A 13,727-nucleotide genomic window follows, 5' to 3' on the forward strand; every position below is an offset into this window, starting at 1 on the left:
CCGACTGACCCCGCCGCTAAACCTTCACTGATGCAATGTTCTTTGACCTCAGCTTTCTAACCTGCCGGTCCAATATTGCCATTGGCTCCTCAACATAGGATATATCCTTGTCCAACTGGACTTAACTAAAATCTAACACGTGCGACGGATCACCGTGATACCTCCGAAGCATCGAAACATAAAATACCGGATGAACTCATGCCAAGCTGAGAGGTAAGGCGAGCTTATAAGCAACCTCCCCAACACGCCTTAATATCTCAAAAGGGACAATAAACCTCGGACTCAACTTTCCTTTCTTCCCAAATCTCATGACGCCATTCATAGGCGAAACACAAAGAAGAACCCGCTCCCCAACCATGTAGGAAACATCATGAACCTTCCGGTCCACGTAGCTCTTCTGTCTGGACTGGGCTGTATGGAGTCTATCCTGAATCATCTTGACCTTTTTCAAAGTATTCTAAACCAAGTCTGTGCCCAATAGTCTAGCTTCACTCGACTCAAACCAACCTACCGGTGATCTACACTACCTACCATATAAAGCCTAATATGGTGCGATCTAAATGCTGGACTGATAGCTATTGTTGTAAGCAAACTCCGCCAATGGAAAGAACTGATCCCAAGACCCTATAAACTCAATCACACATGCACGGAGCATATCCTCAAGAATCTGAATAGTGCGCTCGGATTGCCCGCCCGTTTGAGGGTGAAATGTTGTACTCAACTCCACCCGAGTACCCAACTCATGCTGAACGGCACTCCCGAATCAGGATGTGAACTGCGTACCTCTATCTAAAATGATGGAAACTAGAATACCATGCAGATGAACAATCTCCCGGATATAGATCTCTGCCAACCACTCTGAAGAATAAGTAGTACACACAGGAATAAGTGAGCGGACTTGGTCAGCCGATCCACAATCACCCAAATAGCATCAAACTTTCTCAAAGTTCGTGGGAGCCCAACTACAAAGTCCATGGTTATCCTCTACCACTTACACTCCATAATCTCTATTTGCTGAAGCAACCCACCCGGTCACTGGTGCTCATACTTCACCTACTGACAGTTGAGGCACCGAGCTACAAATCCAACTATATCTTTCTTCATCCACCTCTATTAATAGTGCAATCTCAAATCCTGATACATCTTCACGGCACCCAGATAAACAGAATACCGCGAACTATGGGCCTCCTCTAGAATCAACTCCCAAAGCCCATCAACATTGGGTACACAAATCCGTCCCTGCATCCTCAATACAACGTCCTCACCAATGATCACATCTCTAGCATTACCATGCTGAACCTTTTCCTTGAGGACAAACAAATAAGTGTCATCATACTGACGCTATCTGATATGATCAAATAAGGAAGACTAAGAAACCACACAAGCTAGAACCCGACTGGGCTTCAAAAGATCCAATCTCACAAACTGGCTGTCTAAGGCCTGAACATCCTTCGCCATAGGCCTCTCCAATACTGGTAAATAAGCCAATCTCCCCTAACTCTCTGCCCGACGACTCAAGGCATCAGCTACCACATTGGCCTTGCCCGAGTGATACAAAATAGTGATGTCATAGTACTTCAGCAACTCTAACCACCTCATTTGGCGCAAATTTAGATATTTTTGGTTGAACAGATATTGCAAGCTCCGATGATCAGTATAAATCTCACTGGGAACACTATACAAATAATGACGCCAAATCTTCAGGACGTGAACAATGGCAATTAACTTAAGGTCGTGGACCGGATAATTCTTCTCATGTACCTTCGATTGTATGGACACGTAGGCAATCACCCTAACGTCGTGCATCAACACCGCTCCAAGGCCAATCTTCGAAGCATTACAATGGACAGTGTAAGACCCCGAACCTGTAGGCAGTATCAAAATTAGGGTTGTAGTCAAATCTTTCTTTAGCTTCTGAAAGCTCGTATCACACTCTTCCGTCCACTAGAACGTAGCACCCTTCTAGGTCAGTCTGGTCATAGGGGCTGCAATCGATGAAAACCCCTCAACAAAACGACGGTAATAACTCATCAAGCCAAGAAAACTACAGATATCTGTAGCTGAGGATGGTCTGGGCCAACTTTGCACGACCTCTATTTTCTTCGGATCAACCTAAATACCCTCACTTGACACCACGTGGCCTACGAATGCCACAGAATCCAACCAAAACTCACATTTCGAGAACTTAGCATATAACTTCTTTTCTCTCAAGGTCTGGAGCACTATCCTCAAGTGCTGCTCATAATCTTCCCCACTTCGGGAATACACCAAAATATCATCAATAAAGACAATAACGAACGAGTCAAAATACGGCCGAACACACTGTGCATCAAATGCATAAAGGCTACTGGGACATTGGTCAGCCCAAATGACATAACAAGGAACTCGTAATGACCATACCGAGTCCTGAAAGTAGTCTTCGAGATATCTGGCTCTCGAATCTTCAACTGATGGTAACTTGAGTGCAAGTCAATCTTATAAAACACTCATGTGCCCTGAAGCTGGTCAAACAGATCATCAATGTGAGGCAAAGGATAACAGTTCTTCACTGTAACCTTGTTCAACTGGCGATAATCAATACACATACGCATAGAACCATCATTTTTCTTCACAAACAAGATAGGAGCACCCCAAGGTGATCCACTAGGCTGAATAAAACCCTTATCAATCAATTCCTGTAACTGATCCTTCAAATCCTTTAACTCCTTCAACTCGGGAGGATCCATACGATACAGAGGAATAGAAATGGGCTGAGTGCCCGACAACAGATCAATACCAAAATCAATATCTCTATCAGGCAGCATGCCCGAAAGATCAGCTGGAAACATATCGGGAAAATCCCGTACTACCGAGACTAAATCAATTGAAGGGTTATCAACACTGAAATCTCTCACATAAGCTAAATACGCGTCACACCCCTTCTCAATCATACACTAAGATTTAAGTAAAGAAATAACTCTACAGGGAGTGTGATCTAAAGTACCTCTCCACTCAACACGCTGTACACCTGACATAGCCAGCATCACGATTTTGGCGTGACAATCAAGAATAGCATAATGGGGCGACAACCACTCCATGCCCAAGATAATATCAAAATTACCATGTTGAGCAACAATAAATCGGCTCGGGTCTCAAAACCAGTAAGAGCAACCAAACACGACTGATAAATGCGGTCCACAACAAAAGAATCCCCCACAGGAGTAGAAACATAAACATGGGAACTCAAAGAATACCGAGGTACACCTAAATACGGAGCAAAATAAGAAGACACATAAGAGCAAGTTGCGCCTGGATCGAATAGAACCGATGCATCTCTGTGACAGACCAGTATAATACCTGTGATGACAGAATTGGAGGCAACAACCTTGGTACAAGCAGGAAAGGCATACTATTGAGCCTGGCCTCCCCCTCTAGGGTGACCTCTACCTCCCTGACCTCCACCTCTAGCTGGCTGAGCAGGTGGGGTAGTAACTGGAGCTATAACCATAGCCTGAGAACTATGCAAGGCACGTTGTGGCTGAGAAGTCTGCGGAGGTGCACCCCTCCCAAGTCTGGGGCAATCCCTTACCATATGGCATGTGTCACCACACTCAAACCAAGATCTGGGAGGACATGACGGCTGTGACTAGCTCGGGCCAGGTCTGCTGGACTAACCTCTAAAAGCACCCCGCGTTGGAGACACGCTAGAAACCGGAGGCACATTATAAGGCTCCTAAGGCCTAGGAGGAGCTGGAATACCACTGGCTACTAGAAGAGCTAAATGAACAGGGCGACTCATACAACCCCACCTATGATGACCTGCAACTGAGGCATAGGCACTAGAATAATGGCCCGACTCCCGAGACCTCGTGGCCTCCCTCTCCTCTCTCTTCCTAGCATGCATACCCTCAATCCTCTTAGCAATGCTCACCACCTACTGATAGGAAATATCTATCTCCAGCTCACGAGCCATGCTAGAATTGATGTTTGGAATAAGGCCCTCAATAAACCGATGAACCCTCTCGCGAAAAGTAGAAACCAAAGCTGGTGCATGTCTAGCCAAACTAGTGTAACAAACAACATACTCTGAGACAGTTATAGCACCCTGGTGCAAATACTTAAACTCTGCGCGCCATACATCCTTGAGGCTCTGAGGAACATACTCTCTTAGGAATAGATTTGAAAATTGAGTCCAAGTCAGTGACGCAGCCTTATCCGGACTATCTAACTCATAGGTGCGCCACCACTCATAGGCGGCTCCTCGAAGCTAGAAAGTAGTGAAGGAATGTTACAACTCATTTCTACATGTGTTAGTTTATGCCATATATTAGTTAACATAAATCCAAGAAGAAATTATCTTTGAGATAATAATAAGTTAATCATATTGGTCTTAAGTGATACAAGAGTGTATAAGGGTGATTAACAAGTATTAGAAGTTAAACGAATCAAGGATGTTGTAACTCGTATTTTCTGGTAAAAATAGCGGTGCTTAATACACTCAAGAGGTAATGTATTAAGGTATTTTAATCATATAATATCTGTATCATAAGTCTTGAAGTCAAACTAGTTATGAAACAAAAGTCAACAAAAGTTGTCGCAACTTAGTTTCATAATTTTAGTTAAACATTAGGTCAAATGTTTCTAAGCTTTTCTCCTAATTTACAAGGAATGACGGGGTGAACTACCCACCAAATTAAAGACCAATGAGTATAGTTTCTAACTCATTAAACCGTTTATCGATACGATCTAGGAGTAGAGAGATATTTGCGTTTTCGCGAGACTACGCCAAGCACCTCTCTATGGGGCCCACTAAGGCGGTTTAAGATATTTGGACCTATATAGGATGCCTCCAAACCATTTTAAGTCATTTATTTCACTATATTCAGACTTTAGAACCCTAAGAACATCCTCTCAAGGTTCTCTCAAGATTCAAGACCCAAAAAAGGGCAAACAACACAAATCAAGTGTCGGGAATTCCGTGGCGCTAGTAAGTCTCTTGTTCTTCTTGTTGTTGGTCATTTTTGTGTTGTTCCAGCTCGTGTGGGAGGTTGTTTTAAAGGGTTTATGTTATTTAAACACTCCATCATGTTCTTAATATCAATCCTAGGTGATTTCAAGCCTTCTAAAGTGATTCTAGTGCCGAAAAATACTAATTGATCGCTAGTTTCGCTTTCTTGTTGTTGTTGCAGCATTGGAGGGATATTTCATGGAAATTTAAGGTCAAATTGGAGTTGTTATTTCTGTATAAAGGTAAGTAACCTCTTACTCTATATGTATTTAAGCTTATCCAAGTTGCGGCTAAGCCATTGAAGCTAGAACTTGTGAAATACATATCGAAAGGCTTGGTAGTAATGTTATTGTTTTGTGGACTATTTTGCGTTGCTGTTGGGCTGCATATTTTACTGCTGTTTTGTGGAGTTTTGGAGGAGGAAGGGTGTGTATAAACACCATATATATGTAGGGTTGTGGGATGATAGTTATTCGTAACATTTCCGGGTCGTTTGACACGACTACGGTGGTCGTCGTATGTATGAAGTGATTAGGCTGTGCGTGGACTATTTTGGGAGGCTCAATATGTTTATTATTGATGTTGTTTGGGCTATTTGGTGATTGTTTTGAATGGTGTGAAGTCATATATATAGGTGAGGGCTGTCCGTTTCATCGTAAAATAGGTTGGTCGATACATAATAGTTATGACGCTTAAATGATAACGATAGTATCGTTTCTCTTATTGTAGACTAAGGAGTTGTGACAATTGCATAGCTTGAGATTTGGGCAATATATACAAGGTATGTGAGGCTATACCTTTCCTTCTTTTGCACGACTCCGATTGTACATAATGCAATGAACGAGCTTCCAAAGATACTCTACTCTTAGAAGCTAGCAGTACTTACATTGTTTTCCCTCTTATGGAACGATTGATGTTAATGCTGCTTCTCTTATTCTTATGTTATCAATGTTGCTGGTACTTCCTGATTCTTATAAGGTTCATAGTGAATAGTTAGTCCTAATAACGTGTAAAGAGGATACCGACCTTACGTCACTACGAAAGGTTTAGAATGTGATTCCATGAGTCGAGCATGCATTATATATATGTATCTATTTTACTCTAATGAGCCGCGCTATAGTCGGCCGGGTATGACAACTATTGTGCAACCACTAATCAGTCGGGTTTTACCGAGCTCCACGTGGCCGAGTACGATACTACCAAGCCTTATGATGGTCGGGTATGTTTTTTTTACCGAGACTATTACGGACAGGTACGATATGATGATAATGATGCCCACAGAGGCGTATGGTTTAAAAGTTTATGTATTTATGTATATGTATGATGAATTTCATGTCTGTAGCCCTCAGAGGTAATAAGATGTTACAGGTTGTATATTCTCTATCCCTGCTTACATTACTGTTCGTATTTATGGTTCCCTGTCTTACATACTCAGTACTTTATTCGTACTGATGTCCTTTTGTTTGTGGACGCTGCATGTCATGCTACAGGTCCTGATAGACAGGCAGGCGCAGCTCCCCCACCACAGTAGGCAGTCCAGTTCAGCGGTGATTGGCGTGATCCCTTCTTCGGACTTGCCGTGGTCTTGGTATGCATTTTTGTTATAGACGTTATGGGTATGTCGGGGCCCTGTTTCGGCTATGTTGCAGCACTTATGTTCCTTTAGAGGCTCATAGACAAGTGTCGACTCATGTATAGTTTGGTATGCCTTGTCGGCTGATTTTTTTTGTATAGTCTTTCATGGTAGCGTGGTAGATCGTACCATATATATATAGTTTCTTGATTGTCTGGTCATCCCATGTTATGTATGTTCATGCCATCATATTTTATGGTTGGTTGTCCATGATGCATGTCTACAATTTATATTGATCTCATCAGCCCTAAAAGATAATAAAGAAGGTTAGATAAAATGTACGTTGGTGCTCGGCAAGTATGGTCGGGTGCTAGTCATGGCCCTCCAGTTTGGGTCGTGACAAACTTGGTATCAGAGCTAGTGTGTCCTAGGGGTTATCTACGAGCCGTGTCTAGTAGAGTCTTGATTTTGGATGTGTAGCGCGCCACATTTATATTCAGGAGGCTACATGACATCTAGGGTTGTTACCTTCTTCATGAATCTGGATCGTGCGTAGAGTTGAGTCGTAAGTGTTCGTCTCTAATATTCACCTTGTTTTCTTTCAGTTATGCCTTCGACTAGGAAGCAAACAATTAGTAGATGGCTTGACACAGCTACGGAAGAGGTTACTAGTCAGGTGCCCCAAGCCAGAGCAGGCCAAACTGAGGCTCAGAGTGAGATGTCGTCTCATACCTCAGCTACCCCGTCTCCTCCAGAGGATATTAGGAGGCACCCAGCACCTACAGTTCCTCCGTCTGGCATACAGACCAGGATATGTGGAGTGCTTTGTAGTTATTGACTAGCTTGATAGCTGTTTAGGATCAGAGGCAGAATACAGGTGCTGCTGAGAAACCAGTTAGTACGAGAGTTCGTGATTTTATTAACTTAGACCCTCCAGTGTTTACCGGATCAGACCCCAAGGAGGACCTGCAGACTTTTATTGACCAGGTTCATCGTACACTTTGGGTTATGTATGTTAGTGATACAGAGGCAGTAGAGGTGGCTTCGTATCGTCTACGGGATTTAGAGGTTCTCTGGTATGATAGTTGGGAGAGATCCAGGGGTTTGGATGCTCTTCCAACTGTGTGGAAGGAATTTTCTGAGGCCTTTCTTCATCACTACTTGCCAGTTAAGATACGACGAGCTAGAGCTGATAAGTTCTTGAACCTTAGACAAGGTAATATGAGTGTGCGAGAGTACATTATGCAGTTCAATTCTTTAGCAAGGTATGCTCCCCATATGGTGGCCGAGGTGAGTGATAGGGTGCATTTGTTCGTGAACGGATTGGGACCACATCTGATAAATGAGTGCACGACAGCCTCCTTTGTGGAGGGCATGGATATTTCCCGTATTCAGGCATGCCCAAACCCTAGAGGATCGTAAGCGCCAGTAGAGGGAAGATAGGGAGCAGTATAGGGGCCAGCATAAGAGGGCGAGATTTGCAAGGTATTCTAATGACCTCAGAGGCAGCGTCAGGCCCCAGTCTTCGAGGAGTTCGGCGCCACCTGTAGCTAGTGCTCCTCCACAGTTTCAGAGGCCTCGATATGATCGATTTACCTATTCTGGTCCAGGTCAGAGTTTGCAGGCATCAGGCTCGCAACATCACAGGGATACTAGTCAGTCGAGACCCCCAATACCACGTTTTGATTAGTGCGGCAAGGCCCACTTTGGACTGTGTCGTCGAGGTTCTGATGCGTGTTATTCTTGCGGACAGCCTAGCCATATGATACGGCATTATCCTAATAGAGGAGGTGATGGTATGGCTCAGCTCACTGGATCTGTGTCAGGTTCTTCCTCATCAGTTCGACCTCTAGCACGAGGTTTTCAGCAGTCGACAGGTCATGGTAGAGGTAGAGGTGCAGTGCCGAGTTCGAGTGGTGGTTAAAATCGAACCTATACTCTAGTAGGTCGACAGGATCTCGAGTCATCTCCAGATGTTGTTACAGGTATATTGTCCGTGTTTTCTTATGATGTATATGCGTTGATCGATCCAGGATCTATATTATCATATGTTACACCCCTTGTGGCTAATAAGTTTGGCATTGAATCTGAATTGATAAGTAAACCCCTTATGGTATCTACTCCGATAGGAGATTCTGTGATTGCTAGAAGGGTATATAGAGGTTACACTGTGATGATTTATAGTCGTCAAACCTCGGCAAATTTATTTGAGTTAGAAATGGTTGATTTTGATGTGATAATAGGAATGGACTGGTTGGCCTCATGCTATGCAAATGTTGACTGTCATACGAAGATGGTTAGGTTTCAATTTCCTAGTGAACCCATCATTGAATGGAAAGGGAATATTGCTACACCAAAAGGTAGGTTTATTTCCTATTTAAGGCAAGGAAAATGATCTCAAAAGGTTACATTTATCATTTCGTTCGCATTAGGGATACGGAGGCGAAACCGCCTACTTTACAATCAATTCCCGTGGTCAACGAATTCCCAGATGTTTTCCCAGATGAACTCCTAGGCCTTCCTCCTGAAAGGGAGATTGAGTTTAGCATTGATGTGTTGCCTGACACTCAACCGATCTCTATCCCTCCATACAGAATGGCCCCGGCAGAGTTGTGAGAGTTGAAGGTGCAGTTAAAGGACTTGTTGGATAAGGGCTTCATTAGGCCTAGCACTTCACCTTGGGGTGTGCCAGTCCTATTCATGCGGAAGAAAGATGGGTCGTTACGGATGTGTATCGACTATCGGCAGTTGAATAAGTTTACTATAAAGAACAAGTATCCACTTCCAAGAATTGATGACCTGTTTGACCAACTCCAGGGTGCCAAGTATTTCTCCAAGATTGATTTACGTTCAGGGTATCATCAGGTGAGGGTTAAGGAGAAGGATATTCCAAAGACGGCCTTCCGGACAAGATACGGGCACTTTGAGTTCTTGGTGATGTCGTTCAGGCTAACAAATGCTCCAGCAGCTTTTATGGATCTCATGAATACTGTATTTAGGCCCTATCTTGATGTGTTTGTGATTGTATTCTTTGATGACATTCTAGTGTATTCTCGTTCAGAGGCGGAACATGTGGGCCACTTGCGGATAGTACTACAGACGCTTCAGGATCGTAAGTTATATGCTAAGCTCTCCAAATGTGCCCATTTTCTGCCAGTTATGACAACTTACACAACTGAAGATTATGCGAAGTTGTATATCAAGGAGATTGTTAGGCTTCATGGTGTGCCGGTATCTATTATATCAGACCGAGGAGCTCAATTTACAGCTAAAATTTGGAGGTCTTTTCAGAAGGGTTTAGGCACACAAGTGAATCTCAGCACTGCATTTCATCCGTAGACTGACGAACAGGCTGAACGTACCATTCAAATATTGAAAGATATGCTACGAGCATGTGTTCTAGATTTTAAGGGGAATTGGGATGACCATCTTCCACTCATAAAATTCGCCTACAATAATAGCTACCATTCCAGTATTAAAATGGCCCCATACGAGGCAATATACGGGAGGAAATGTAGATCACCAGTTGGATGGTTCAAAGTTGGTGAAACAGAATTGTATGGGCCAGATTTGATTCACCAAGCCATTGAGAAGGTGAAAGTGATACAGGAGCGATTGAGGACAGCACAAAGCAGGCAAAAATCTTATTCCGATGTCCGGCGTCGTGATCTAGAGTTTGAGGTTGGTGATTGGGTTTTCCTGAGGATCTCACCAATTAAGGGTGTTATGCGTTTTGGGAAGAATGGTAAGCTAAGTCCAAGGTATATCGGTCTGTATAAAATTCTTCGACGAATCGGACAGGTTGCTTATGAGTTAGAATAGCCATCCGAATTGGAATTTGTCCATCCGGTATTTCATGTATCTATGTTAAGGAAATGTATTGGAGACCCTTCTCGGGTCGTCCCTATCAAAGATGTACAAGTTACAGAGGACCTATCATATAAAGAAGTGCTAGGGGCTATATTAGATCGACAAGTCCGCAAGCTGAGAACAAAAGATGTAGCTTCCATCAAAGTATTGTGGAGGAACAAAAATATGGAAGAAATGACATGGGAAGTAGAAGAGGAGATGAAGTCTAAATACCCTTACCTATTCCAGAATGAAGATAACAAGGATGCTGGTGGAACACATGATACATTGGAAGGTGAAACGGCTCTGTGAGGTAAGCAATAATTTGAGAATACTCCTCCTTAATACAAAATGGTGACATGTAGATAATGTAAATATCCATAATGCTTTGTGTAGCCTTGTGAGGCCATATGTTGGGCTTAATTGATTGCAAGTTTTGATAGTGACCATTTTATTGGGGAAAATTGATCGGAAATTTCCATTGGAATCCACGATGATTTAAACTCCCTATGAACCCTTACATTCGAGGACGAATGTTCCTAAGGAGGGGAGGGTGTTACAACCCATATCTACATGTGTTAGTTCATACCATATATTATTTAACATAAATCCAAGAAGGAATTATCTTTGAGATGATAATAAGTTAATCATATTGGTCTTAAGTGATACAAGAGTGTATAAGGGTGATTAACAAGTATTAGAAGTTAAACGAATCAAGGATGTTGTAACTCGTATTTTCAGGTAAATCTAGCGGTGCTTAATACACTCAAGAGGTCATGTATTAAGGTATTTTACTCATATAATATCCGTATCATAAGTCTTGAAGTCAAACGAGTTATGAAACAAAAGTTGACAAAAGTTGTCGCAACTTAGGTTCATAATTTTACTTAAACAATAGGTAAAATGTTTCTAAGCTTTTCCCCTAATTTACAAGGAATTACGGTGTGATCTACCCACCAAACTAAATATCAATGAGTCTAGTTTCTAACGCATTAAACCGTTCATAGATACGATCTCGTAGTAGAGAGATATTCGCATTTTCGCAAGACTGCGCCAAGCACCTCTCTATGGGGCCCACTTAGGCGGTTTAAGATATTTGGACCTATATAGGATGCCTCCAAACCATTTTAAGTCATTTATTTCACTATATTCAGACTTTAGAACCCTAAGAACATCCTCTCAAGGTTCTCTCAAGATTCAAGACCCAAAAAAGGGCAAACAACACAAATCAAGTGTCGGGAATTCCGTGGCGCTAGTAAGTCTCTTGTTCTTCTTGTTGTTGGTCATTTTTGTGTTGTTCCAGCTCGTGTGGGAGGTTGTTTTAAAGGGTTTATGTTCTTTAAACACTCCCTCATGTTCTTAATATCAATCCTAGGTGATTTCAAGCCTTCTAAAGTGATTCTAGTGCCGAAAAATACTAATTGATCGCTAGTTTCGCTTTCTTGTTGTTGTGGCAGCATTGGAGGGATATTTCATGGAAATTTAAGGTCAAATTGGAGTTTTTATTTCTGTATAAAGGTAAGTAACCTCTTACTCTATATGTATTTAAGATTATCCAAGTTTCGGCTAAGCCATTGAAGCTAGAACTTGTGAAATACATATCGAAAGGCTTGGTAGTAATGTTATTGTTTTGTGGACTATTTTGCGTTGCTGTTGGGCTGCGTATTTTACTGCTGTTTTGTGGAGTTTTGGAGGAGGAAGGGTGTGGATAAACACCATATATATGTAGGGTTGTGGGCTGATAGTTATTCGTAACATTTCCGGGTCGTTTGACACGACTACGGTGGTCGTCGTATGTATGAAGTGATTAGGCTGTGCGTGGACTATTTTGGGAGGCTCAATATGTTTATTATTGATGTTGTTTGGTCTGTTTGGTGATTGTTTTGAATGGTGTGAAGTCATATATATAGGGGAGGTCTTGTCCGTTTCATCGTAAAATAGGTTGTGGTCGATACATAATAGTTATGACGCTTAAATGATAACGATAGTATCGTTTCTCTTATTGTAGACTAAGGAGTTGTGATAATTGCATAGCTTGAGATTTGGGCAATATATACAAGGTATGTGAGGCTATACCTTTCCTTCTTTTGCACGACTCCGATTGTACATAATGCAATGAACGAGCTTCCAAAGATACTCTACTCTTAGAAGCTAGCAGTACTTACATTGTTTTCCCTCTTATGGAACGATTGATGTTAATGCTGCTTCTCTTATTCTTATGTTATCAATGTTGTTGGTACTTCCTGATTCTTATAAGGTTCATAGTGAAGAGTTAGTCCTAATAACGTGTACAGAGGATACTGACCTTACGTCACTCCGAAAGGTTTAGAATGTGATTCCATGAGTCGAGCATGCATTATATATATGTATCTATTTTACTCTACCGAGCCACGCTATAGTTGGCCGGGTACGACACCTATTGTGCAACCACTGATTAGTCGGGTTTTACCGAGCTCCACGTGGCCGGGTACGATACTACCGAGCCTTATGATAGCCGGGTATGTTTTTTTTACCGAGCCTATTACGGTCGGTACGATATGATGATAATGATGACCACATAGGCGTATGGTTTAAAAGTTTATGTATTTATGTATATGTATCATGAATTTCATGTCAGTAGCCCTTAGAGGTAATAAGATGTTACAGGTTGTATATTCTCTATCCCTGCTTACATTACTGTTCGTATTGATGGTTCCCTGCCTTACATACTCAGTACTTTATTCGTACTGACGTCCTTTTGTTTGTGGATGCTGCATGTTGTGCTACAGGTCCTGATAGACAGGCAGGCGCAGCTCCCCCACCACAGTAGGCAGTCCAGTTCAGCGGTGATTGGCGAGATCCCTTCTTCGGACTTGTCGTGGTCTTGGTATGCATTTTTGTTATAGGCGTTATGGGTATGTTGGGGCCCTGTTCCGGCTATGTTGCAACACTTATGTTCCTTTAGAGGCTCATAGATAGGTGTCGACTCATGTATAGTTTGGTATGCCTTGTCGGCTGGTTTTTGTTGTATAGTCTTTCATGGTAGTGTGGTAGCTCGTACCATATATATATAGTGTCTTGATTGTATATATATATATAGTTTCTTGATTGTCTGGTCAACCCATGTTATGTATGTTTATGCCATCATATTTTATGGTTGGTTGTCCATGATCAATGTCTACCATTTATATTGATCTCATCAGCCCTAAAAGATAATAAAAAAGGTTAGATAAAATGTACGTTGGTGCTCGGCAAGTATGGTCGGGTGCTAGTCATGGCCCTCCAGTTTGGGTCGTGACAAGGAAACCCCGTTCGATCCTGATATACCTATGGTACAGA

The sequence above is a fragment of the Nicotiana sylvestris genome, chromosome 12, assembly GCF_000393655.2.
Source record: "Nicotiana sylvestris chromosome 12, ASM39365v2, whole genome shotgun sequence".
Classification (NCBI taxonomy): domain Eukaryota; kingdom Viridiplantae; phylum Streptophyta; class Magnoliopsida; order Solanales; family Solanaceae; genus Nicotiana; species Nicotiana sylvestris.